Source organism: Fistularia commersonii, chromosome 28, assembly GCF_037954325.1.
Source record: "Fistularia commersonii isolate RoL2024-O1a breed Wild chromosome 28, RoL_Fcom_v1.0, whole genome shotgun sequence".
Classification (NCBI taxonomy): Eukaryota; Metazoa; Chordata; class Actinopteri; order Syngnathiformes; family Fistulariidae; genus Fistularia; species Fistularia commersonii.
The window spans coordinates 2,463,235-2,487,354 of NC_141311.1; the positions used below are offsets into that span (position 1 = coordinate 2,463,235).

The 24,120-nt window shown below is 48.1% G+C and overlaps 2 long non-coding RNA genes across 3 annotated transcripts; one reads left to right on the forward strand and one right to left on the reverse strand.

Annotated features, from left to right (window-relative positions):
* Window positions 1-2,015: 2,015 nt before the first annotated feature.
* Window positions 2,016-24,120, reverse strand: LOC147217159 (uncharacterized). Its single transcript, XR_015108975.1, has 3 exons — window positions 23,974-24,120; window positions 7,959-8,347; window positions 2,016-2,040 (listed from the first exon to the last, which is right to left on the reverse strand). It is a non-coding gene; the product is annotated as an uncharacterized LOC147217159 (long non-coding RNA).
* LOC147217160 (uncharacterized) lies at window positions 10,628-18,294 on the forward strand. 2 transcript variants are annotated; one of them, XR_015108971.1, is made up of 5 exons: window positions 10,628-10,952; window positions 11,995-12,125; window positions 16,353-16,474; window positions 16,582-16,782; window positions 17,433-18,294. It is a non-coding gene; the product is annotated as an uncharacterized LOC147217160 (long non-coding RNA). The 2 variants fall into 2 exon arrangements; XR_015108972.1 differs by having other exon boundaries at window positions 16,595-16,782.

Genomic DNA, 24,120 nt, shown 5'->3' on the forward strand with positions numbered 1-24,120 from the left:
AGTAGCGATTTGTGGCGTCCTGTCGATTTTTTTTCCCGAGGTGTATTTTTATGAGCAGATGGGGGTGGGCAGATGTGTCGGGCACCTGTGACGGCGGCGGGGAGAAGATGCGGCGGCGAGCGGGACAGTAAAAGCCCGTCGGCGCGCTCACAGATGCGCGGGATCACACAGGCCTGGCATTGTGCGGACGCTGCTACACACACACACACACACACTTTCTTCCCTCAGCCGCAGGGAATCTTCAATCTTTGTAGTTACTGCTAACAATTCAGACAATTCACATTTCATTATATTTCTTATTCTTCCTCCTTTCTACTATTATCTATTACTGTTATGTTTTTTACTTGAAACTCTGGCACAACAATTTCCTTCGGGATTAATAAAGTTGTTCTCATCTCATCACACACACACCTGGCTGGGGTGGGGATGCGAGGCGGCAGTGAAGTATCAGTGTGTCGAATCAGAGATCCGGCTGCTGGAACCGACCGGTCCGCGCTGGAAGTCCCTTCCTGGTTCCAGTCCGGCTCGGACTTCGGCCGGTAACTGGAAGCCTCCGGAGAAATCCGAAACCGGTGGTTCTCGACCCGAGACGACGGAGGTCAAGACACACACACACCCGACTCATCATTTGTGAGACTTGGGAATTTTACGGCTCGCGGGTCACATCCGACCTGTTTTTGCTATTTTCTTTTAATATTTCTATAAGTATTTTCGATCCATATTGAATTTTGAAACTCCTTATTTTTTTCCCTTTGTTTAATTTTGTATTGACGATTCCATACAAAATAATGTCGGTACATTTAAATGATCATTCATTATTTTAAAGTTGAAATAAAATGAAAAAAAAAATGCAATTTAAATTGCAATTATTTAAATTGTATAAAAAGTGAATTAATTTAAATGAAATAAAATGTAATTATTTAAATTGCAAGTTTCATCTTGTTAATTTACATGATACCTGGATGGCCTGTGGCCCGCCTTCCAAATCAATTGCCCACCCCTGCGCTAAGTTTTTGGTGCGATTTTCGTGTGATTTCTTTCGTAATATTTGAATCCCTTTATACTAATTATGTCGCACGAAAAAAGAAAGCGGTCAGACGAATACGTACAACATGGATTCACATGAATAACGGAGCTTGATGGGAGCCAGTTGAGCAATTATAGTCTTGCAACCTCTTTATCCACTAAAATCTCTAGAATAACACAATGGCCTTCACCTTTATGGCGTTTGCTTTTTTTATTCAAGCGCTTTTCCATTCACTCCATGATTGTAGTTTTTGTGCAGCATCACTTATCATCTGTACATTTCTAGATGTGAACTGTGTCCATGTGAATGGACTATGACATTACTGCACATATCCATCCGTAGAACGTGATCCCTATTTGTAAATCACTTGAAAACATGATATTATTTTAATTATTTTATCTGCGTCTGTTGCTTTTTTGCACTTTTGGTTCGATGCTAAACCGTATTTCATCACCCTGTACTCTTACTTGTGTGATGACAATAAAGTTGGCTCTGACCTAACCTAAAAATTTCCCCGGTTACAGTGAAATCCATCATGCTGCTATTGCATTATTCACAATATACTGACTTTTTTTTTTTTTTTTTTATGCCGTCAAATCCATTTCATTTTCTCACCTACTGATGTTCAGTGTTTCTTACTGACTGGTTTTCGCACTAAACTGTACAGAAAACTCTGCTGCCACTCCTTAGATTCACATTCAAGTGACATATATTCATACAGTTCAGTTTTTTATACCGTTAAATAAGTCATCCTTTCACCTCAGCACCAGTAGATTGTATCTGCATGCACTGTATACTTTATAGTTTCATGTTTATTGTGCACTTTACTGTTATTGTGCACTCTGTGACTAATATCATTTGGTTGATTTCAACCGTGGGAAAATGAGAAAGGTGTTCCGGATTCCTCTGGATGTCCAGTATGTGTGGAGAAATTGAAGATAAAGCTTACGTGAACCTCGCCTCTGGTGCGATGACGGCCGGAATAGACCCCGGCCGCCCTCCTGCGACCCCGACTGCAGGACGAGAGGAACAGAAAATGAATGTTTGCATGAAAAGTGATCGCAAGTGATCTTTAACGACAGTAAACCCGACTGAGAAGGCCCATGGAAATGTTGCGCTGTGAGAAAGTCCAAGGAAAGTCATGTTCAAATTGGATTTCTTTCCGACTCTGGCAGTTTATAGATGCGTCGCAGAGCCAGTCCTTTTCAGCGATCCACTAAAAAGCACAGTAAAATAAAAATAAAAAAAAAAAAAAAAAAAAAAGGAATTTCGCCGCTTTTTCCGGCACAGCTGGTGGAGCCGACAGCAGGCGTCTCGCGGTTATCACCTGGGAAACCTACTGCCTGCAAGAGAGGAGCAGTAAGTGGAAGAAGAGGGGGAGGACGCGAAAAAACAAAAAGTAAACTCGGGATTTATTATCAAATATATATGATTTCATATCAGAGCGTGTTTGTTTTCAATGCACCCGTAAGCTTGTCCACTCTATTGAGCTAATATAGCTGGAAATCACATACAGAAAATTATATACATGCATTCAACGCATGAATCAATCACATTTATCTCCCTAACCCTAACCCTGTGTGCACCGGCGATCTAATAAAAGGTTTTACCAGTGGCGGGCCGTGCATTTCACACCAAGGCCTTCAGCAGTGCAACATTTATCAATCCACCACTCAATAACTGCGATAAAACCTATCTTATTATGCAGTTAGTGGACTGAAAGTGACAGACAAATCCTTTTCCTTGTTGCAACAGGCCAGCTAGCTTCGGCATTGCCCGACCTTTCTTAGCAATGTCCAGCTTTTATTGACAATAAATCCGGAACCGCATCCATTTTTTCTCTTCCTTCTGCCGGCATGGGTGGACAAATTAGCTATAATATCAACGCTCGCAACAGATGCGGCCTGCTAGCTCTGGCTAGTACGCTCTCTGACTATCCAATCAAAGGGCGCATGACACGTTGACATTAATACAGCCTTCTAGAAGGCCTTGGTGTTAACTCAAAATATGATTGGTTGAAGCAACAGTCTCATTGACCCTTATTTTTTTGCGAGAGCGCCTGTGAATCTGATTCTTTGACTTTGACCCTGCTTGGCAACAAATAATGGCTGAAATGTGATTGGTTAAATACTTTAGTATGAAAGTACATGTCTGGAAGCAGCACAGCCAAGGAAAAAGCTATGAAAGGAAGCGGACAGACCATTGGGAATTATTCACGGACAAAATACAATTAAAATCAGTCTGTTGTACAGTTATTTTTTTAGGCCAGCAGAGAAGGCTTTGCAGGCCCTGACGCCCCATCACTGGGTTTTACATCTATAACGGTGTTAAAGGCACAGACAGATACATTCCCGAAACTCACTCATTCATTCATTATCTCTCTGGCGCCCGGGGGATACTGGAGCCATTCGATCCGTATGGGAAAAAAAAAAATATCTGCATTTTATTTGCACTAAACTGTACACACAACTTTCACACAACGTTCTACTTTTTTTTCTCATGCCGTCAAATATCATCTGCGTGCACTTTATACTCCGTACCTCATAGTTTCATGGTTATTGTTTAATGTAGCAGTGCGTTTTATTCATTTTTAATATTATTTTGTTCATTTCATGTCATGTGGGATTGTGTGAAACGTCTTCTCCAGTCCTCTGTATGTCCAGTGCTTCTTCTTTTCTTCTGGGCTTTTCCCTTCAGGGAACCCTATTCTCTGTATTCTCTTCTACTTTCATATTCTCTCTCACAACGTCCACCAATCTTCTCATCGGTCGTCCTCTAGACCTCCAATTCCAGCATCCGTCTACCAATATATCCACTCTCCCTCCTCTGTCCATGACCCGACCATCTCCGTCTGGCTTCTCTGACCTTCTCTCCAAAACATCTAACATGTGTCGTCCCTCTGATGTACTCATTCCTGATCCTCTCCATCCTGGTCCCTCCCAAAGAGAACCTCAACATCATCAACTCTGCGACCTCCAGCTCTGGAGCTCCACCTTTTCTTTCATTCTCCTGGAGTTCTTCTCCACACTCTCCTACGCTCTGGACCGTTGACCCCAAGTGCTTGAAACCCTCCGACTTCTTGATCTCCACTCCCTGTAGCCTCACAGTTCCACCCTCGTTCCTCACATTCACACACATATATTCCGTCTTGCTTCATTCCTCTCCGTTCCAGAGCATACCTCCACCTCTCTAGATGTTCCTCAACCTGTTCCCTGCTCTCACCACACATCACAATGTCATCCGCAAACATCTCTGTATGTCCGGTAAGTGCGGACGAATCGAAGAGAAACAAAGCTGACTTTGAAACTTCGATTTCGAGCGAACCACGCCGATAGCCTAGCGGATCTTCAGCTGAAGTCCACGCAGGAGCACAAACACCGGGAGCCGAATACGGAGGATGAATCCGCCAGTGGGTGCGATTCCGTGCGGAATTCCTCAGTATTGTTACAGCCGAGGGCGGTTGATAACAACATTCCTGCGGAGCCTAATGCCCGGGTTTCAAAAATGCAGATGTCAGATAGCTCCCTCCTCCCTCCCCCTCCATCCATCCCCTCCTCTCCTCCACTCTTGATCTCTCCTCTTTGATTTATTCATTTTCTATGTTGGCGAGCCAGACAGGACAATGGTGCCTTTCATAATTGAGGCTGTGTTCCCATTACCAGTACCCTGGCCCGCAGTCCCCCAGAGCCCCTCATTCATCGGGCCCGTTTGATTTGACCAGGTCACGGAGGGCTGGCTCCGGGGAAACACAGAAAGAGGATCATGTAAGATCACATGTTTCCCTGGACGTATAACGTAAAACGACGTCACTCTAATACGCCGTCGCTTCGTCGGGTCAGCCTCGCCGGAAAAGGACTTTGGCTTTCGGTCGGACGGCGGCACCGACGATTCGGTTCTTGAGGTTGTTTCTCTTCGAACGGCGCGGGAGGAAAACGTGGAACGAAAGAAAATAGGGATGAGAGCAGTAGGGAAATGAAGAAGTGAGGAGCTCAGGAAAATGAGGAGGGGGGTGAGCAAGGGTCACGCCGCCTCCCCCAACCCTACGCTCTTGCTTTCGGAGGTTTTTTCGGAGGCCGGAGGCTGGAAGCTGGAGGCCGACTGCACGCGGTCACGGCTCCTTCTCAGAAAAGAGGGCCTTTTCTTTTCCCCGGGCCCTTGCTAATGCAATTGAAATGAATTAGTATAATTATGCTCCATATTGCGGATTGAGGAGGCAATGTGGCCCGTGGGACAAGGATGAGGAGGGCAAACCGGCGTGGGTATTTGCTGACGGGAATAACTAATTCATCAGCTACTTTTGCCATTTATCGGTGTACATTCTTGCATTCATGACATTAGGGATAATCGAATAACGAGCTCCAGGAATGCCGCAATCTTTCTCAAAATGCGATTCCGCTAATGTGAAAATGGCTCCTCCTTCCCGCCACGGCCAGGAAAAAAAAAAAAAAAAAAATCCTCTCACACTATCGCCCCGTCGCGATCGCGCCAATCGCGCCGTCATTGTTTTTTAGTCAATAGCAGTCGTACATGTGCTGGAACGCACGAGGACCCATCCGGGCGGCGGGTCGGCACTCGTGCAGATGTCCCTGATTTTGACACGCTCGTGGAGGAAAAACGTTATTCAGTGATTGCGCAAAACAAATCAGTGTCAATAATGTATTTCTATGCCTGACGGTAATCCGCGGACATCTGAGGAGAAGCGCAGGAGGGGTTCTTCCGAGCCCAAACCAGAAGCATGCATTTGTTACCGCAGCTTTCCTGACTGTGATTTCACGGGCCCCGATCCACTGTTATGGATGCAACGGGGCCAGTAATTAAAGAGCGCTGTATCCGGGGGTCACGACGAAGTGCAAAATGACAGAGAAGGCCGGATCTGGAGCCAAGCGCTCCGATTCGATCATAAAGCAATAATGATATCCAGATGATTTCCATAAAGTGATGATGTTGCTGCACATATGACAACATGACCTTGAAGCACACTTGGGGAAGGCCTCCGCTTCCTCGAGTCCTTCCGTCCAGACCCAGCCCTGCAGAGGTGGAAGGACCAGCGGGGGACTATTTGATGCCTGCTCCGGGGAGCGCCGGGCCTACACATCATCTATATCCTGTTTGGGGAGGCAAGCGTTTGAAACTCATCTGCTCGTCGCTCCCAGTGGCATCATCAAAGATATGCATGAAACGAGAACATGCAACGGGAACAGGGCCGGAAACCGGTGGCCGCTTTCCGCGGTCTGAAGTTCCATATCTGTATTATTTTTGATTCCGCAAGAACAACATGAAAAGATGAATATCGCATAAACATTAGCGACACAAAAAAAAACCGAATAAAGTCAGTCCGTGAAGGGAAGTTCTAAGCATACACAGGACTCCTGTACACCCACTCACATGTCCACTGGTAATACTTTCTGCTTTTGGGAGAAATGGGTCAGAAACCAGATGATGCCTGATTTTGCGCATTGCCGTAATGCTTACATCATGCATGTGTCCGACAAGAGTCAGACCCAACGCCGTAACCGTACCGTACATTCACGTAGAATAAGCGCATGCATACAGATTCTCAGACTACACTGGCAGCGGCATTAAAAATGGCCTATGAGCACAAATGACCATGTTCATAAAACAAATACAAACATTCAGTCGCTCATGTGGACAATTTAGGGTCTCCGATGAACCTCCTGCATGTTGTCGAAATCTTCTTGTCTCGGCAACCGGAGTTGAATTTCTTCACTTGAAGACGTTTCACCCCTCATCCGAGAGGCTTCCTTAGTTCTGGAGCAGCTGAAGAAGCCTCCCGGATGAATTCACCATGTCCCTGATGACTGAGAAGCTCCACAGACATGCTCCTGTATGTTTTTGTACTGTGGTACAAAACATGTATGCTCCACACAGAAAGGCCTCCTGTCGGAGTCAAACCGGGAACCTTATTGCTCTGAGGTGGAAATGCTAACTACCGCGCCGCTGTACCGCTCTTATAAAGTATGTATAATCCATATTGGAGTTCCTCCAATGTTTTGAAGCAGTAAATCCATTGCAATTCCTTTTTGATTTGTTTGATTTGTCAAGAGTTTCTTAATATTATTTCAAGACATTTACCATAAAAGAATCCAGTCAGACAGCTGATTCCAGCAGACCATAGCAGTGTGTTAATAACACAACACTTGGAATACTCATCAAGCCATATTAATACACGTTAATTACTATGAGGTGTATTATTAGGCTTCCATTGCTCTGCCATTGAAAAGCCGGTTTGAGGGGATCCACTGAGATTTGTGGTGGGGCAGAGCAATAAAAAAAATGTGACCAGAAAGAAAAAAAAAAAAAGATTGTCAAGGTTGTCGAGACACATTATGTAGGCCGTTAATCAGTCATGGGGAGGAGAGGCAGTTCCCTCAGGAAGCAATTAGCTGTGTTGGACCAGTTGCTAATAAAACACTTGGGTTACAAGCCCACAGACTAACCAGGCTGGGGGACACATGGTACCGCGTGTGTGTGTGTGTGTGTGTGTGTGTGTGTGTGTGTGTGTGTGTGTGTGTGTTTGGAGGCCCAACAGCGAGCAGGAGAGAAAGCTACAGTAGCATAAAAGTACAGCGCCGCTGCTTGTCAGCCTCAGTTTGCTGTGAAACTGCATTGCTGTATGAACCTGTAGAAAGCAAAGGATTTAAGATAATAACAAGGTCTGTGTTCAATCTTGTATCATCCGTCTGAGTTGGAGTCATTTCAAAAGCCAGATAATCCAATTTCCCCAAGTTTTATTCGTGGAAAAGAGACCGAAACAGAGGTGGGTGCAGTTGGGCGGACCCTAACTGCGAATCTGTCATTGGATTTGCCCGGTACGAAGGAAAATATCTACAGATACCAAGGTACACTCGTGACAGAGTGTCCTTGAACAGCATCTGCTGGGTGTTTGGTGAACCTCAGGCGATCATCTCACCTCATGTCGGTCGCAGAGAATCGAGATCCCACTTGGCGGTTGTCATTTGCTCCAGAATCCAGTTGTCCCTTCTTCTTCCGCTACATGCTCGAGCATGGTGCCGTCCTTGGTCTCTTGGTTTTGGCATCAAACTCACGGGTACTCGATGGGCTCCAACCTTGTCTTGGCGGGGAGGCTTGTGAGTTCCGACGTTCAGGACAGCCGTACCGGTCAGATCTCGCTCCCGGCAGGGTCGTCCTCGGCCGAGCGATCTCTTGCAGCGGCTCCAGGCTAACAGGGACCCGGCGGTGCTTTGGCGCGCTGCAAAAATGGCAGCCCAAAGAGGGCCTCATCGGGGAGCCAACACATCTGGCTCCGCGTGAGGAAGAGCTGATATTCATTATCTGTGGCTGAAAAAAAAATTGGAGATGGATCTTATTGGCGACTGATATGAATTCGAAAAATCCATTAAGATCTCAATCGCGACAGATGTGCAAAGGCGTGCGGTTTAACCTGCGTCCGGCCGCTTGTCGGCAGGGTTGAACCAAATGATAGCGGTCATACCGAAACATGGGAAAAAATCCCCGATGTGATCTACTTGTTCATTCCGCTGTTAATATGGGACCACATCAGTCACAGCTAGAAATACCGGGGTTCAGCGAAGGGTTTGTGGGGTCGGGGGGTCTGATAGTTTGACGTGCAGATCCTTGCTTCAAAGTTGGAGCTTCCAAAGCTGAAGACATTCCAACGAGGCATTATAGAGAGATCACATTCACAAGAAAGGAATGGAGGGATGTCCAGTGGAGCCAACAACATAATACTTCCGTGCCGGCGCAGAATTACAGCCAGAAACATCTCTTCCTTGTCACTGCCATTAAAGATTTAGATGTATCCGACAACACTTGGCCCAAAGGGGATAGCGGATCTTACCGAACCATATTTACAAAATAGCAAACCATTGCTCTCCAAAGGGAGGCTGAATAAAGATCAGAATAAAGTGGCATACAGCCACTAAGAGGACCCCAAAATCCATCTCTTGCGGTGTGACACAGTATTAGATTAGATTTCATCTCGCCATCAAGGACTTGCCGAAGCCCGAGCCAGAGACACAACAAAACCATGCAGTTTGGGAAACAAAGCTCTGGAAATGCCACTTCAAACTATTCCCCCGGGGCCGAGGCCGGGAGAAGAGATAGAGATAGAGGAGAGGCCGACACCAGAGAAAGAAGGGGGAGATTGATATAAGTGGAAGCACATTGACAAGCTGTAGGCCAAAGGCTTTTCTCCGCATGTTCAGAATCCGATGTCTCGCAGGACAAAGCAGAACTATGACTGACTTACTAACTTCCCATTAACACCCTTGATTTGATTTTATGATTGCAGTTGAATTGTTTTGGGAGAAGCTCTCATGGTGAGGTTGAATGAAGGTCAGATGTCAGGATGGTGGATCACTACAGATGTGCCAAAATACATCTGAAGGGAATCTTTCCTCTGAGAACGTCACGCACAAGGAAACCCTTTGAGAAGCGACAAAAAGGACGAGATACAAAACAAAGGGACATAAAGAAGTAGTGCCAAATAAACAAACCGCCCAGGCATGGAGTCAGATGGCGAACCAGGCTGGGGGGGAGCGGCGCAAGAGAACGATCCAGAACGGTTGTCTAGTACCAAGAAAGCAGAGATACGGTTGTTTGGCGGTGAGATACTGTCCTCGACGGGACATGTATTCATGGCGACCGGCGCTGCGGAGGGTACACTAGCGAGACGCACCACGTTGCTGGTGCCAGAGCTCTGCAGACACGTGAGAGTCTTATGAATCCCATTCAGGTTCTCGTGCACAATCGCGCCGCTCGCTCCAACATCCGAGTCTCATGTTAACCCTTGCTTGCGGGATTTTTGGCTCCCCCCTCTGGCAATTTGAGCAATTGCAAAAACATCATAGATGGCATTTGGTTGTGCGATTTGGATTGTCTGGCCGCTCTTTCAAGAGAAATCTTGGAGTTGGTGCAACGGAGAACATTCACCCGGGGGAGTTTGGAACAGCAAGGCCATAAGTTTGTCTGCTTGGTGGAACAGCTAATGTGCCGAGAAGAGATTGATTGATTATGTTTCCCTAGTTTCAGTTGACGGATGTCCGTCGTTTGCCTTCAAAAAACCAGACCTACCAGCGGCAGATCTTTGGCATTGCCTTCGCAGCTTCCTGAACTCTAGTCACCGTCCGCTGTTGGTCAACGCAGCTAACTGTCGCATGAAACATTAGCTTACGTTCACTCCGCAGCGCCTCGTCTGAGCCCCCCTCACGTCTGTTGGTGTTGAATTTCTCCTTCTATTTGGCTTCCAGTCAACACCTCGGGCCGAACGGCCTCTGTAAACACAACGTCCGAATGGAATGTCTCCCGCCCATCTGGAGCCGCTAAGGTAGCCAAGGCATGTCGGCGTTCCCAACATCAAGCCTGTAGCACAGGGGTGGGCAAACTACAGCCCGCGGGCCACATCCGGCCCGTTGGTCTTTTCAATCCGGCCCGCCAAAGATTGGATCCATCGAATGACCGGATCAATGAATGCTGAAGCTCATACAGGGGATTATTACATTTTTGGAGCTACTTGAGATCATTTGAGAATTTTCCTGAGCTGAATGACACCGATTGGCTTCGTGATTTAGCCTTTACTGCGGACATACCGACACACATGTATGAGCTGGACGTGAAGCTACAAGGGAAACAAACGGTTTGTTCATGAAATGCAAGCAGAAGTCAGCGCCCTCAAAACCAAGCTGGTTCCATTTTCAAAGCAAATGTCAGGGGAGTTTGATATGTCCTGTTAACGGATGTTTTTTTTTATATGTATCGTATCTTGCATCGTGCTGATCCGGCCCGTCTTGTCAAATTTTAAAAGTCAATGCGGCCCCTCAGCCAAAAAGTTTGCCCACCCCTGTGGAGGATCTTCATACGAGTTGTGTCGAGCACCTTCGACCCTGAGGTTATTCTCGCCTTCCATCGCGTCGCATCCCCTCAGGTAAAGACCTTTGTGTTGTGTCGGAACTCTCAACTCAACACGGCGAGGGGTTTTACCCTCCGCATCGATCACTCCGACGCGCTTGTGGGAAAAATGACCCGCGGTCGGAAAACAACGGAAGCCTTCGACTGCAGAAGTCAAACGCTTTCTACCAAATTTTGGAGCGGGGAAATCTGGAAAGCCAAAGCAGCCAGTATTATTTGAAGGGTGCGCCCTCCGGCGTCGTGTGGTCTCGGCTAACCGGGAGTCCAACTCCCATCGCAGAACGGGACGCTTTTATGGAGGAAGTGCAAGAAAAACGGGGACAACGAAGACCGCTAGGGAAGTTAGCATTCACCCCAACTTCTGCTTGTGCGTGTGAGAATTATGAAGAACTACCAGCTCGCCCGTACTTTCATTTTAGAAACGCACAACACGGTCGTGGGGGCCGAGGAGGCTTCCCGCTCTGGGCTGCTGGCACGATTCAAAAATGGCCGGTCACCAAAGTCGCTCACAAACACGGCGAATCCACGGACTTTCGCAACTCGTGTTGTGAAGTAATCCACTTTTGGGGAAACACCCGAATGCACTCATGTATATTTCAGCGCGCATGGAAATTGAGGTGTGTTGCGGAGCAGATTTTCACACGCTGTGTGGTCCTGCCTCAAAAAGTGAGAAGAGGAACCCCACCCTTCGTCAACAGAACCGGAGAGTGTATTTTCTATAATCTCAGCGGAGCGCTGATGTGCTTCTCCCCGAGAGTGACTCATCACCGAGCGCCAGATACAACCGAGAGCCGGGGAGCAGCCTTTACGCTATCGCGCCTAAGGGGAGCCAATGGTGGGCCGGATTCCCAGGGAGGCGGGGTTTCGCAGAAACGATGAGTCAGCAAAGATGCGGTCATTCCTTCAATAGCTGTGCGATTTAGCAACACAAACAGAGATGTTCTCATGCGCAAAGACGCGAGGGGCGTGAGGGAAAGGGGAAGACCTAAGGAGCGGCCAATGATCTGAGGAATTCTCCGTCTACATCCTCTTTTCTTTTTCTTCTGTGTTTTCTAAAGGAAACTCCTCAGGTCCCGGGAGAACGGCCCCTCTTCCCGTCCCGGCCCCCGAGGGGTTTCTTCCCCCCACGGCGCACATGTTCGCTCGGCTGCCAGCTTACAGCGATTAGCCGGGCCTTCCTCTCCGACAGGTGCGCCGTCACGCTCCCGCCGCCTCCCCGCCGAGGAGGTATCTCCACCGAGACCCATCGACGACTCGGCAAGCCCGTCGAATTCGGCACGGCGCGCAAACAGATATTCAGAAAAACCGACGGGCGTTTTTCGAGCCCGCGAGTGTTTAACGCTTCTGTGTCGTGGTTCCGATACCAAAAAAAAAAAAAAAACAATATTTCCCCCCGCAATTTATAGGCTACGGGTTAACCGCAGCCAGAGGCATTTCCTGAGGAGGAATCGCGCAATGCCAATGTAAATCACCAACACCGAAGTCGTACCATTCAAATAAAACAGATATTAGACAGACCACATAATGTTTCATGGGTTCTGCAAAAACTAAAGAGCTCGGGTCGCCTTTTTTCTTCTGTTTAAATGCCCCGTAATTACTTTCAGTCTCAAGGAATCAACTTTTGGTTTTTACAGTTGTAAGCACTTAAGGAAAATTACATTCTTGGCACCTGAAGTCCGCCGTGGCACCGCCCCGCGTCCCAGGTCTAAACCGGTCTGATCGAAAAAACACCGGCGGCCCCGTGGCAGCCTCGGCGCTTGGCAGGCCACGCGGTGCATCAAATATGAGGAAACTGTGCGAATACTGGGATCTAGAAAAAAAAAAAAAAAGAAAAAAAGAAAAATCACCTTGCTGCTGCTGCTCTATTTGCATTTCAGATGTTTGGTAGAGTGAGGCATCGCTTACCCGGACGGTGGGCGTTAAATATCATTTTTATCCACCGGGAACTGGAAAAAGAATAATGCTAATTGCAGCCTTGTGGAAATGCTTCGCCCGGTGCCAGATGAGGACAATAGTAGAGACCGAGCGAACGTCGTCAAAAAAACGACGAGCTAGCGGGCGACAAACGGATGCATTATTCATGGCGTACGGTTTCAAGTCGGGACGTAGAACAAATATTTAACAACTTCTGTATACATTTGTCAGACGTCGTATTCCCTGCCAACAACTGCTGGGAATACATCCATTTAAGATTAAATCGGTTCTGTACGCGATGAATTTTCCGTTTGCGCCCGCCTTGATGTATTTACAGGCCCCGGCTAGCGCTCGGGGTACGCTCCGCTAGCTCAGGACCGCTCGTTTCTTTTTTTTTTTTGTCTCCCCGCTGTTCTGAAGCTAGTTTAGCTCCTGCGACGCCAGCACCTCGGGAGAAAAACCATGCAGCGGATGCAAATTCTCCATTTTTGCATTTTTCTTTTGCATTCTGCACTTCCCAGTTAGCTTTTTACATGCGGGATACTGCCGCGGCGACGTGGGTCGGAGAGCTGCGGCTTTGAATATTCAAAAAAGGTTCACTCGGTCCCGTACATTTGACAGTGTTATTATTTTTTTTCCCTCGATGCAAAGTAGCTCACGTGAAGCGATGCCTATCTCTCCGCGCGTTCCCGCGGCAACCGTCAGATAGGGAAATAGACGGTGGTTATGCGACAGTTACCGTAGCAGCCGCCGCTCATGAATGCTAACACTTCCCCGTTCTGACATTTTTTCGCTCTTGGTCTTCGTCACAACACGACAGTCTGAAAACGGAGCGGCCGTCGGTCGATCGCGGCGGCCACGCCCGCAGAAACTCACCTCCTCGGTCACACAGGAAAGCCGGTGGAAACCCACGCAAGGATTTAATTATTTCCTCTCAATAATACCATAATTTTCTGACTATTCAGCGCTCCGGAATATAATCCGCACCGGCTAAAAATAAAGAAAGTGTGTACATATACTGCTCAAAAAAATAAAGGGAACACTTGAACAACACAATGTAACTCCAAGTCAATCCCACTTGTGTGAAATCATAGTGTCCACTCAGGAAGCAACACAGATTCATTTTGACTTGTTTTAAGGACATTACATCAAAGTTGGATCAGCCTGTAGTTTGTTTTTACACTTTAATTTTGAGTGTGATTCCTAATCCAGACCTCCATGGGTTGATACAATTGATTTCCGTTGATCATCTTTGTGTGATTTTGTTGTCAGCACATTCAACTGTGTAAAGAGCAAAGTATTTCATAAGAATATTTCATGCATTTAGATCTAGGATGTGTTTTTTAAGTGTTCCCTTTATTTTTTTGAGCAGTGTATATAGGCTGCACTTGTCTATAATCCACAGGTGATTTTTTTTTTTTTTTACTTTTAATTAAATGCCGGTAACATCCACAAATGCATATTGGAAATGTGCATTTACCGTAATTTCTGGACTATGAGCCGCTACTTTTCTGCTTTGAACAAACAATGTGGCAAAATTATGAATTTTTTATGGGCTGATGAGCTTCATGCCGCTAAAACATTTAGCCTCGTAGCATCGGACCGGTGAAAAGACCGTGAAATTTCGAGTCTGTCCATTTTCTAACCCCGTTTTGGTCCTTCTCCGTCTGATCGCTCTCTTGGTTCTTCCTCCTGCGCAATAAAACCGTTAAAGTCGTCTTCGAATTGAACGGCCTCAGAGTTTCATGGTCATTTCATCGCTCCGATGTGACGTGACTGAGTGTTTTGGCGGCGTGAAGCATGTTAGCCACCCCCCCCCCCCCCAAAGAAAAATCAATAAATTAGCAGCACCGTTGCGCGAAGCGTGTGAAAAAAGTAGCGGCCGACGGTCCGGAAATTAACAGTACCTTCATTCGCACTTTGAATTTGCACCTTTACACTATTAACGATCCGCGCCCTAAAATCAGCACGTTTTGTTTGCGTTGTCGAAACGAAAATCCCGCTCCCCCTCCCCGTCGGAGGTTCTCCAGGGAGGCCAAACCAAAACCAGAGCTGTGGAGAGCTCCCCCGAGCCCTCAACCTCTCAACACATCCTCAACACCACCCTTTTGAAAATAAACGCCGCCACCGTCTTGAAACTGTCGCCTCGGCCGCGGCGCTCGGGGCGCTTCGGAGAGGCGGATCACGCGGAATGCGTCGCAGCGCAGGTGAGAGGGTTCGGACGAATCTGACGCGACAAATGATTTGATTGGAAGGAACGCTCGGGGATGGGAGAGGAGAGTAATGGACCGCAAAAACAAAAAAGGGAAAACCGCTCGAACAATAGCTTTCACAGACCCGACAGTTGGTGCGAGGCTGATGAAATATTCAGCGATTTTGATATAAAGCAGTGACACGTCCGCGCAACTTCCCACATTCTGAAACATATGGAGACACGGAGCGACTGGGAGTTGTCAAATCCTGGTAAACGGACACGCCCGGGTGACAGAAAAGAAAATTGCTAACAAACCCGCAGCGCCGCGTTAATATCGGGAGCCGTCGTGCAGAGACGCCCGCGGGGCGAAGGTGATGGAGCCGCCGTCACGAGGAAGAGAACTCGACCGCGGTCTCGTTTGTTTCCAGGATCAAAACGCGTCAAAAGGGGGATGAAAACGGGATGAAACCCGGCACGTGAAACGCACTTTATGCCGCGGCGGCGGTGTTCGGTAGCGTGTCTGTCGCAGGGGTTTCTGCTGGAGGTCGGGAACGTCTGCGAGAGTCTCAGGGACGGAATACTAAGTGAGCGAGACAGTGGGCTCATTCAAGCCCTGTGGGGCGCGCTGTGTATGAAATGACATTCAGGCGTTCGGACAGAAGGACTTATTATCAATGCGGAGGAATTATTGCGCCCCGGGAGCGGAGGTGGTGAGGTGGTGGTGGGGGGGTCGTGCGTCAAAACTCTCATTAAGGATACTTTGGCGCCGTTTTAACCGCCGCATCCCATTCTTGCTTTTGTGGCGATGGCGCGGGGAGCGAAGAGTCGGTCCAAATTTTTGCAGCCCTGCCCGTTAGCGCCCGTCGTCGGAAACGAACGTTTCGGCGGACGTTAAAATCGGACGTTAAAACCCGTATCTTCGGAAGATGACGGACGGATCGTCCTCCGCCCTTCGGCGCGTTAATGATTCTTCGGGGACGTCTTTCTCCCCGCTGGGCGGCGGCGGCTCGGCGGGCGGTGTTTCGACTCAGGCGTGTCGTGTTTGTTTGTTTGTGTGTGGGCAGAGTCGGCGTACTGAGGATGCATGTGTGTGCACGGGGGGGGGGGGGGGGGGGGTGGTCGGGGGCGAGGGGTCGGGTGTGTGTGTGTGTGTGTGTGTGTGTGTGTGTGGGGGGCTCTGCAGCCTGATATTCTGGGAACGGGAGGGCGGTGTTGTTGACCCACCTGCTCCCTTCTCTCTTCAGCTGGATCTAGTCAGATTTCAGCAGCTGCATCCCCTTACAAAGCTCCTCTTTGTAATCTTCCCAGGGCGCACAAATACAAATGCATCCAGGAGACGGCCCGGGGAGGAGACCAGGGAAGATGGACAGCGGAGGCAGAAGAGCGTGCGGCCGTCAGCATCACCCCATCGATCGGCGGCGTCAAAACGTGTGCGTTTCGCTAACGCGTGACGATCGTGACCCACTTTTTTTAACACGTGATTTTTACCGGTCAGTCTCCTCCAGCGAGCAATTAAATCTTCTTCTTCTTCTTTCAGCTTTTCCCTTCAGGGGTCGCCACAGCGAGTCAACTTTCTCCATCTAACCCTATTCTCCGTATCCTCCTCTCTCACACCAACTACCTTCATATCTTCTCTCACTACGTCCATAAACCTTCTCTTCGGTCTTCCTTCAGACCTCTTGCCTGGCAGCTCCAATTCCAGCATCCGTCTACCACAGCGGTTCTTAACCTGGGTTCGGTGAGTCAGTCTCAGGGGTTCGGCAGAGGTCAAGACACACATTGGTGATGACATCACTGGCTGCGGGTGATCACGCTACATAGCTCGGCCTATCCGTGCTGCAGGGATTTTGGCGCGCTCAGTTGTAGTTACTTGTGACTGTCGTGGTGGTACGTCATGTGATTTCTTTCTTAAGATTTTAATCCCTTCATACTGATTATGTCGGGCAAAAAAAGAAAGCGGTCGGAAGAAAACGTACAATACGGATTCACATGTAACGTGATTGGAATCGATGTCCTAACTGCATGATTTGCAAAGACAAGATGAGCAATTCTAGTCCAGCACCGGCAAAACTAAGGGAAGGCTTCCTTCAGCTGCATGGAGATGGGAACTACAAGAGCATAGCGCTTGCTGGATTCAAGGTGAAGGGAACCAGATTCGATGAAAAGGCCACTCTTTGTACCCATCGACGAACCGATCCTCGATCCAATAAAGAAGGGTTCGGTGAATGCGCATGTAAAACAGGTGGGGTTCAGTACCTCCGACAAGGTTAAGAACCACTGGTCTACCAATGTATCCACTATCCCTCCTCTGTCCATGACCCAACCATCTCAGTCTGGCTTCTCTGACCTTCTCTCCAAAACATCTAACACGTGTCGTCCCTCTGATAGACTCATTCCTGATCCTCTCCATCCTGGTCGCTCCCAAAGAGAACCTCGACATCTTCATCTCTGATGATTCGGCGAGCAATTGAACGGCGATACCAAAAAAAAAAAAAAAAAGACGACGACAAGCCGACTTCCCCTTGTCATAGATGTGGAAGAACGCCGCGCCAAATGCACAACAAAAAGAGGAAAAAAAAAAAAAAAAAAAAAACAGGCTCCTCGTCACGCCGGCCGATGCAACCGGGGTTTAGTTTGCAGAATTTGCATCCCTCAAAAAAAACGAACCCCCCGCCCAGCACGTCGCCAGTAATCAGTCCCTGTGGCCTGGACCCAGACTCGCTGGTGGCGGAGGAAAAGAGAGGTTGTTAGAAGATTAACTACAGCAGCCAGCTTTACTGCCATCGTAAATATATACCTGGGTTGGAGCGCCATAAATGCGCCCGTGAAGGGAAAATGTCGGGGGAGGGGGGGGAGGCGTTGGCCGAGGGGGCCGCGGCCATTGCTTCTAATTTATTTCAGCGCAAATTTTCATAAAAATAAGGACTCGTGTGTGGAAACTACTCGCTGTTGCAAGAAACACACACACCGCCGGACTTAATGGTGTGTGTGTGTCTTGCGGCCGTATCAGATGCACAGAAACGTCAAATCATCGCAGAGCTTTAATCGGCCATCGGTGACTTATCATGGATTAATTCAGGAGGTTGGTGGAGGACCTTCTCGGCTGGACCTGGAAGGAGCGAGAAGGTTGAACTTCTCTACCTTCGGGCGGCGGCGCTTTAAATAGTCCTTTAATTCCACCGGAATAGGCGGAGAAGCTGAATTTTAATGCCTTTTGGCGCCGAGGACTGCGCGGAGCTGCGCAAAAAAGCAGGCGTAACATTTCCTGAGAAATAAGCGAGACAAAAAGTATCCACGTGCTTGTAAAAATTAAAAATAAAAAAAACCTCTCTGATTGCAAGTTGTCTTGGTCGTCCATCAAAACACAACGCATACACAAATGTGTGTGTTCGTTGGGTTCTCCAGGTTTCTCAAAGCCCGCTGAGATGCAGATCTAATGCATCTCCATGCAGCTGGAGGTGGAACCCAAGCACTCGAGCCTTGGATCGTGCTACGTCTTCAGTTGGAGGTTGCCACGGCGACGCTGACTGCAATGGTTTTGGTTACTTGGCGTAAATACAGGAAAACCCTACCGAAGACGTAAACCGCGAGCAGAGGTTAACACGCATGGAGGGGCTGGTTAGGATGAACGGATCATCTCCAGCAAGGAGAAGCGCTTTGACCTTCATTTAGCTCATCCATGATGGGTTCATTGCAGATTTCTCCATGAGGGATTAATAGAGGATAAATGATGTCTGTCACTTGGCAGTGGTTGGAGCTTGACGTTCTCCTCCATGTTCTCCTTGTGGGTTTCCTCGGGGTTCTCCATCCCAGAAACGCCCAAGATGTTCATTGGAGACCCGAGACGAAATGGCGAACGGTTTCGCGGTTCTACCTTCTCGGCTCCGGCGAACCCAGAAACCCCAAGAGAAGGAGAAGCTGTGCAGATAATGAGCGAATGAATGAAAAGTGCATGAGCGGCGCTGCTCTGTAGGAGGTGTGCTGAACTTCCAAAGCGGGCGAGGTCCTCCATGAGGTCAGGGATTTTCTCTTCTGCCAAAAAAGCTTCTTTCTGTCCTTCATCCCACACAAATACTTCTGCGCGCCCCTCTCCTTGTCGTGTAGCCCCCGACCTTTTTCCCGGAGGCGCAGGAAACGACCTCGGTGACCACGCGCGCCCACGCAACCTGCCGCCGCGCACCGTCGCGCGGTCGTAAATCTCTAACAGTTTGCGTTTTTTTTTCGGGAGAAGAAGTCTGCTCTCAGGTAAACGGTTAGAGAAAAGTGAAGTGGATGGCGGGAAACAACCCGTGGAAACAGTTAATAAGCGCTTCCTTTTTTTCCCCGCCCTCGGGCCAGGGTTGTCGGGTGTGACGGTTGACAGAGAGCTGATCGACACCAGGAGAAGAGTGAAATATGAAGTCGAGGTAGATTTGCAAAAAAAAAAAAAAAAAAAAAGCAACCTTACCGGGATCAAATAGTTCAAGATGTGGGAGAAAATGCAGACTCGCGAGGGAAACGTATCTGCGTTTCATCCGACGAGGAGTGACGGATGCAGTTGGGTGTTTTTCCTTCTCTTTTGTCGTCTCGCTCGACCGACACATTTTATAAAAATGACCCCGAAAAAGGAAAACGAACCGAATTGCGATCAACAATTCGAGACATATTGCTTCGCCGTGCGTTAACAGGGTCCTGAACTGTATTCCTAGGACGTGTTTGGTAGCCCAATTCAATTTTAGACTTTTCTGATGACCTGCGTGTGTGTGTGTGTGTGTGTGTGTGCGCGCTAGGCGCTAATCCCCGGATAAAGTTGCAGCGCTTCTTTTCCCTTGCTGGCGATAAAGAGCCTGATTACAGGGGTATCAGGACACCTTTGAATAAAGATAGCGGGAGGAGTTACGGATGTGCAAGAAGCAGCGTTATATTACGGGGCGCCCCTCAAATCGGAGGGTTCCTGCAGCTTCCTGCTGCACGCAGAGCTAGTTTTTCATTTCTACCTTTTTTTTTTTACACACCAGCAGCCCAATTTGCTCACGGTGAAACCCTTCAGCTGCACAGTGAATATACTTAAGAGTGACCCGCGGAGATACTCTCGCCATGTGAAATATGACATCACTCATCCAGATAATCACAACACGGCCAGCCGCGCCGCGCCGCGCCGCTAGCAGCAGGTGTGCTAATGCGCTTTCCGATTCGAGGTTACAGACAGGCTGGAGACAGACAGACTAACTGCTCATAAACATGGAGAGCCCTGGCCGGCACGCCCGGCGTCTAATTGGAGAATTTGATCCATGTCACCAATAATCACCGTAATGGGTTATGAATTACCCCCGTAATAAATGAATTGTACACAAATGGTTCGGGTTTCACGGCGGGTCGGCGCGTGTGTGCGCGCGGACATGGAAGCGAACGGCGCGCCGTGCGTTCCCGCTTTTTTTTTTTTCGAGTGCCTCGGAGTGTTTGTAAATAAAAACAAGCCGCCAAAGCGACTCGGCGGCGCGCGCCAAAGTCCCGACAGCCAGGCGAGCCGTCTAAACGGTCTCGCTTTTTGTGGGGCGCCCTCCCTTTTCCCGTAAAGCCTAGAGAGGGGGTGGGCTTTCTGTTCTCGGAGCCTTGTCCTAAATGTCTGCATGTCCCGAGCCGTCTAATTCGCCGGCAAATTAAGGAGATGATTTATGAGAATCAAAGATCAAAAAAGTAGACAATGCAGAGGGCCGAGCGCGCCGCAAGCTTTATTCGGAACATATGCTGCGAAGATGAGAGGGAAGAAAAGGGGGGGGGGGGGTCTGCAGATCGGGACAAAAAAAAACCCCACATACACCCACGCGCCTCTTGGGAGAACTCGAGGACAAGACACGCCAGGGGAAGTGACGTCCCCGTGGAGCATCTCGCCATTTACGCTGTCATGTCAGGGACCGGGACGGTCATTTTACTCCGATATGAAAAACCTCGGTCGGCGTTTCAACGAACGGTGGCCGCGAGATGCGCGCCGACAGTTCGGCGGGTCAGATATTTAAAATCGTCGGCGGAGCGACCTCGGGGTAACCCCGCCGCTACGACAGAACTGCTCAGGGAGGAGAGGAAGAGGAACGATCTGGAAACACTCGAAGGCTTTCCAGAAACGGCTTTAACCGAAGGCCCGAACGCACCACGAGACTTTTCGGACTAATTATTTCCCCCGCTTCCCCCCCCCCCCCCCCCCCCCCCCCCACCGTCCGCCTCTCCACACCTATTAATAGGTTTAAATAAAACCGCGCGATTGCTTCGGTAAACCCCTCATTTCAGGATGAATTCAGGTTAGCGCGTGGGGTCGGGGGTCGAGGGGGGGGGGGGAGTTCCTAACGCGCAGCAGCTGGCGGTGATGATTACAACCAGCGGAGTCAAACGTCCCCGGGGTCCGTGGATGACCCGGAAAATACGTTTGGCCGGGAAAACATCCACCGGTCCGGCTTCCGCCGCGAGCTCGGCCGTAGTCCCCCCCGCATCGTCCGATGATGGTACGGTCCGCGGGGCCTCCGACCCTTCGCGCTTTTCGTCGGCGCGAAACCCAAGACGGGCGGCGTCCGGTTGATGTGGCGGAGGGGTGAAACACGGCTTGTTAGCAGGAGCAGGACTCGGACCGGCGTGCGGTTTGGCGGCGGTCGGAATAGTCTGGGCGAGAGGGGAAGAGCACGCCGGTTCCCACAGTTCACCAGGTTTACACTGACTCACAGCGCAATCAGCGTGATTATTTAACGGAGAAAACCCCGGGGCGGCTGCGGCGGACGTCGGGACGCGGCTTCCAGCTACTCCCCGTGTGGAAATTTTTTTTTTTTTTTTTCCCCCCATGTTACCTTTACAGGGATTCTCAGAGAGCGACACATCGTCTGCAAAAAAAAAAAAAAAAAAAAAAAAAAAAAAACATCACGGGCTCGATGGACGCGCGCCAGATATTACGGCCTTTCCCTGAACTCGGCGAAGTTTTTCAGCGAAAAAGTTCCTCCATATTCACGCCAGATTGAGCGAATAAATGTGCCCGGGTGTATTAGAAGGAAAAAAGGCCAAAGGTGGCGGGATTCCTGCGGGTGACTGTGTAATTTAAGTCTGTGTGCACATTAAGAGCCAGCAAGTATAATTTACATGTTGGGTAGAAATGACTGGGGCCCAAGAGAAATAGCCTAAAATGTTCTGGAAAAAAAAAAAAAAAAAAAAAAAATCTTACTCTGGTTTTCCCTTTGAGATGCATCTTGCAAAAATAGGAAAATTAAAACCTTCCTTTCTTCTTCAGGACACTTAAGGTTTTTGCGCGGTTACCTCTCGGCCGCTCCTTCCTTTTCTAATCAAAATCCCCGAGCCCGCAAACTGCGGCCAGATTTCTCCCCACAATACAGAGGCATGACGGAGGAGGAGGAAGAAGAAGAGGAGGAGGCCTTCGAGTCTGTCTCCCTTCCAGCGACACGTCGGTTTTTAACCGATTAGTGCGCGATCCCTTCGTCCGGGGCGACTCCACCCGGCCCCAAAATAAATACCGGTGAAATTCGACGGGTCGGTGGGGACGACGCCGGGTTCAGATGGAATCGAAGGAATGACGTCTTTTGGCGATCCTTGGTTATTTTTAAATAGACGTTTTCGCTCCGAGAGAGATTCGGAGTCCCGTCTGTGAGATCGAACCTCCTCGAAAGCCTTATTTGGTGTTAAATCCGCTTTAACACGCGGCTTTGAATGCACTCGAAGTGACGGCGGTGGATTGTGATCGTCTTCCAGTCTGAACGTTCGCACTTTGTGAATTTTCCATGCGAGAAAAAGCAGGGAAGCACCGGCGTTTGATAGCTCGCCATGTCGTCTGCTCACCCACACACACTCACACACACACACACACACACACATAAAACTGAGCTGGGTCTTCAGACTGCAGCTGGTAGATAGCGGGATGTGGCGTCCGGATGACAGAGTGACCCCGACAGGTAGGATTTAAACAAAAAATAAAATAAGCGGCGTGAGGACGACAGGCTGTCCGGCGAAACTCTCCTGGTGGAAACCATCGTGGGAAAATGTCGACGAACTGCGCTCGCTGTTAATTCCGCGTGTCCACGGCGAGCTCGGCCAAAGGCGCGCAAACACGCCCCGTCTTTTTATGGAAAGGCCCAAGAAAAAGATGGTCCGGAGACGCATGGACGCACAGCAACACAAGCAAACACACTTATTCACTCTGCTATAGACGTACGCACACGTGTATATATATAAAAAAAATATATATATATAGATATATATATATTTTCTTTTTCATAGATTATACTTTTACACATCAGAGTTCTTTTGATTTTATTTTACATTTGATTTTTTACTTTTTAGCTTTATATATATATTTTTTCATATATATACACACATATACATATATACACATGTTTATATATATAATATATATACACATATATATACACATATATACATACACACTTATATATATACATTTATATAAGTATACATACGTATATATATAATGACAAATATATATATATACATAAATATACATATATATTGAGTATATATATACATATATATATTGAGTGTATATATATATGTACATATATATATATATATATATATATAAATGAAAAAAGTAAGTCACTTTGGTCCTGGTGAGAAGTGAAAAACAGACTACTTGAACAAAAATATATTAAAAAAGTAATGTATTACTCCTGTGTTTTTATTATTTATTTTGGGTTATAATATCTATCTATCTATCTATCTATCTATCTATCTATCTATCTATCTATCTATCTATCTATCTATCGATGTCATGGGTAAAGCAAAAGGTCCTCCTTGTGCCCAGTGGAAGGAAGAAAGAAAGAAAGAAAGAAAGAAAGAAAGAAAGAAAGAAAGAAAGAAAGAAAGAAAGAAAGAAAGAAATGAATTTACGAAAACAAAGTTGGTATGAATGGAAGACAGTTGGAGAAAAAAACAACCGAACCTGGATAGATGGTGTCCTTCATGCCATCGATGTCGAAATCCTCCTCCACCTCTTTCTCCTCGTCTTCCGCTCCCTCCTTCTCCTCCCCCTCTTCTTCCTCTGCCTTCAGTCAAAGCGACAAATCTGTATTTTGGTAAAAGTTCTGTT